The following is a 4,413-nucleotide window of genomic DNA, read 5'->3' as shown; positions in this document are numbered from 1 at the left end:
TGCTCAGCTGGATGGTGCTTCTGGTCTGGGCTAGGTCCAATTGATCTCAGAAGGGCCTCACTCATGCCTCTACAATCACCTACCAGCTCACCTAGGAGCTGGTTGATTATTAGCTGGAGCATCTTGGTTCTCCTCCATGTGGTCCCCCGTCTTCATACTTGGCCTAGTTCACATTGTGGTCTTAAGGTTCCAAGGGCAGTAGGAACATAGTCTACCTAGGCTTGGAACTCTCACAACATCACTTGCGCTGAATCTAGTTGTCAAAGTAAGTCACAATTCCTGCCCAGATTCAACAGGTGGGGAAATAAACTCCACATTTGCAAGGAGGGGCTGCAAAGTATTGTGACCATTTTTGCAATCTACCACAGTTACCTACACAATTTTTCAAGGAGATGTCTCTGGAAGCATCACTAGGAAAATTAAGAACATGAGCAGGTAACCGTTACTTGGAGAAAACAAAAGCCCTCTCCTGTGAAATATCTCCAGAGCTAATTTCATGTCTCTGTTCCTCAGGCTATAGATAAAGGGGTTTAACATGGGTGTCACAACTGTATACATAACTGAAGCAATTATGTCTTTGACTTTGGGGTTATTTTATGAAGGAAAGAAGTAAATCATTGCAAGAGTCCCATAGTACAAAAACACCACAAAGAGGTGGGAGCCACAGGTGGACAAGGCTTTGCAGATCCTCTTGATGGAGGGGACCCTCAGGATGGTGACCCCAATGGGGATATAAGAACCCAAAATACTACTGAATGGTAGGAAGGCAAAAACTCCCCCCTCAGTGAGGATAACAAGCTCATTGAGGGAGGTATCTGAGCAGGTCAACTTCAAGAGTGCAGTGGGATCACAGAAGAAGTGGGGATGGTATTGTCAGCACAGAAGGACAGGCGGGACAGAAGGACCGTATGCAACAGGGCATGGGCACAATAGAAGAACCAGATCCAGCCACTAATAAGACACATAGCTCCTTCCTCATGACGATGGTGTAGTGGAGTGGGTGACAGATGGCCACATACCTGTCATATGCCATCACTGCAAGAAGTAAATTGTTAAGAGAAGCAAAAAGAATGAAAAAATACATCTGGGAAAAACACCCCACATAGGGGATGGATAAGTGCTGAGTCTGCATGTTCATGAGTATCTTTGGGGCAGTGACAGATGAGAAAGAGACATCAGAGAAAGCCAAGTGGCTGAGGAAGAAGTACATGGGGGTGTGGAGGCAAGAGTCCAGCCCGATGAGCAGGATGATGATCAGGTTCCCCAGCACCGTGGTCAGGTATACAACCAGGAACAAGGCAAAGAACACACTCTGCTCCTCTGGCTGGATGGGGAACCCCATGAGGAGAAATTCAGACATGCTGCTCTGGTTCTCCCTTCTCATTCTCTTCTTAATCTCTGCTAGGGATACAGGGAGTAGGAAATATCAGGGCTGAGATATGGCTGTTATCATCACCATGTGTACATTATAGCCACACACTTTTTTTCCTGGAAACTGTGTCAAAATTCAGACAAACTGCACATTTTGCTGTCTAAATCTTCTGCCTACCACATTCTAGCCACAGAGTGCGTCAGATTTCCAAAGGCAGACAAGATTTCCTTCAAAGGAGACCAGTGTAAATTTCTACACTTATTCAACCATGTCCCAGATGCCATTCTTGGCCCTGGGAATAGAACAGAAAACAAATACCCAATCCTCTTCCCTCTTCCATGAGCACATTATAGAGTACTGATCAAGAGCTGGGGCTTTGTAGCCAAGAGGCTTGAATTGGAGTCCAACCTCAATAATTTACTGTCTCGGTGGTCTTGGGCACTTTCTCTATGTACCTCAGTTCCTTGACTATAAAGTGAGAATAATATTATTACCTGGCTATGGGGATGTTGGGAGAATTAAATGAGTTGAATGCATGTGATAAATTTAGAACAGTGCCCTACACTTAGCTAGCAACAATGCTAGCTATTATTACAGCAGGACGTGTTAAACAGATAAATCTGGCATCAAACTCCAGGAACTCAAGAGAACAGAAAAGCAATATGGGCATCAGACAAGGCCCAGTTGTTGGCCTAGAAAAATTGTTAACTTTCTGGACTTTCACACTCCCTGGGAAAGGGCAGACTCAGACCATGGACCCTAGGGATTAATTTCCTGATGGCAATGATCTTAGAAACATTGTTTCTTCTTCACATGACCCAACTCGCTTGTTCTCCATCTCTATCTCCCTCTCCCTCCCCTTCTCCCTTTTCCTTTCCTTTCTCTCTCTCCAATGTAAGCATACATAGGCAGTGAGAGGCTTGAGAATTTGCCCAAGGTCCTTCCCAGACCCCTAAGAACTTGCTGATAACGTAGGATTTCAGATATCTATTAGAATTCATAGTTCCTGATTAACTATGACTAATTCCAAAAATTTACCTTAGCATTGATCATAGTTGATATTTAATGAGCTTCTACTAGGACATAGGCATTAATAATGGTAAATTTACATTTCAGGACACAATCTTAGGGTGGTTACATAATTAGTCCAAAGTCACAAAGGTAATACCTGATGCAGCCACAATTCCAATCTATGTCAGTATGATCAGACGCCCTATTCTTCACCGTTCCATTGATGCTGCCCCTCGTTTATTTGGCAGAAAATCCTGGGCCTTGTTTGGAATTGTTTCAGGGCTTCAAAATTACCCCAGCCACCTGTGTGATTATCTACCAACACTCATATTTACACATATGATGACTCTGTATTTTATTATCCAAGCCAGGACAGTTTTAAGAGTGAAAGAGAAGTTATATAATAATCATACCAGGACAACAGAGCCACAGCAAGACTTTCCCAGGAAAATCAGAATGTATGGTCAGCTACTTATATCACACTTTCTAATTTGCAAAGGATTTTTACATGTATTTAATTACATTAACCAGAAAACATTTATTGAGTGCCTATAATTCCTTCACTAGGAGTTAAATCAGAGTTAGAGGTCACATACAGAAGCCCTAGAGAGGGAATCTAGTGAAAGACATCACTGTAAGGCATAGATATCTGATAGAAGAGCTCCTTCAAAGAAGAGAGGAGCTCAGCCAAGCAGGTCATCTCAGTCAGTGGGCACCAGGAGGAGGGCAGTGAATTAAACCTTCTGCTGAGACTTGGCTGCCCACTGGCATTTATTAGATCAGACTTGTCCTTGGAACTCAAGCATCTCTGGGAGGAAATCCAGAAGTTATGTGTCAAGTAGGATCTTCACATTCAATCATTGGACCAGGAGAAATATAATCTTGATGCAAGACCCCCTGTGTGAAAGAGGCAGCTGGACACACGCTCAGGAAGGAAGAAGGGAAGCTGCCAGCTGGAGTTTGAAAGAACCTCTTTGGATGTTTCCTTTGCCTTTGCACAAAATACTCTGCCTTGAATAGTCAAGAAATGACTAGCGAGTTGAGAATATCATGCATTTAAGGAATAATCATGATGCTAGCGCCCACTTAGTGCATGTTTATAACATGCCACATATTGGATTAAATACTTTCATCTCATTTTACAGTTCAGGCTTCTGAGCCTCACAGAGGTAGAGCCCAAGGTCATAAAGCTATGGAGTGCCAAAATAGGAGATTTGAATCAAGATGTATGTGACACCAGAGCCTAAGCTCTTAACCACTACTGTGTTCCCAAGAGTAGAAAAATGGCATTGCTGAAGGCCAGTGAAGAAAAGTGCCCTCAGAGCACTGTGGGGCCTTCAACTCACATGGACAAAGGCCTTACAACTTGGCTTGAGGAGGACCCTGCTTGAAGCTGCCTGTGTCTCTCTGAAGTAAGAGGAGATAAGACATAAGAGGAGAATGTAGCTATGAGTCTGTTTATCCAACATACACACACACACACATACACACACATTACTTTATCACTATTTTAGCTCCCTCTCTTCTACATCCATTCTAGGTTAAAATAGTCAGTGTGTGGGTGTTTTAGACATAAAAATACAAGTATAGTCACACACACACATACACAGAATCATAAACTTTGGACCTATACTCATTCTCTTTAGGACCTATATGCACTCTAGGTAAAAAGCAGTCAGTGTTTGTGAATTTTCACACAAATTTACACACAACTGATAAATAAAACGCTGTCACACACAGTACAACACATAACCATGAAACCTAGTCATCCAGACAAACCGCAACCCACAGGCAAATGCAAATACTATGTACACATAGATACACACGCAGCCATGCAGTCAAACACAACACACAAACATAAACGTAAACAGAACTTGTATACACACACACATAGACTACCAAGAAGAGTTTTCCAGCCCTCCATAATCTGTCTCAACTCTTCCTACGTGAAGAGAGTTGGTATGTGACTAGTTACCCACTAAATACACTGGGTTACAGGCAACACAAAAAATACACACGCATACACATTC

At 42.8% G+C, this 4,413-nt stretch overlaps 1 pseudogene; it reads right to left on the bottom strand.

Annotated features, from left to right (window-relative positions):
- Positions 1-384: 384 nt before the first annotated feature.
- Positions 385-1,384, bottom strand: LOC131393813 (olfactory receptor 1J21-like; annotated as a pseudogene).
- Positions 1,385-4,413: the final 3,029 nt, after the last annotated feature.

Source organism: Diceros bicornis, chromosome 28 (genome assembly GCF_020826845.1).
Source record: "Diceros bicornis minor isolate mBicDic1 chromosome 28, mDicBic1.mat.cur, whole genome shotgun sequence".
NCBI classification, from domain to species: Eukaryota; Metazoa; Chordata; class Mammalia; order Perissodactyla; family Rhinocerotidae; genus Diceros; species Diceros bicornis.
This window is presented reverse-complemented; position numbering and strand designations above follow the sequence as displayed.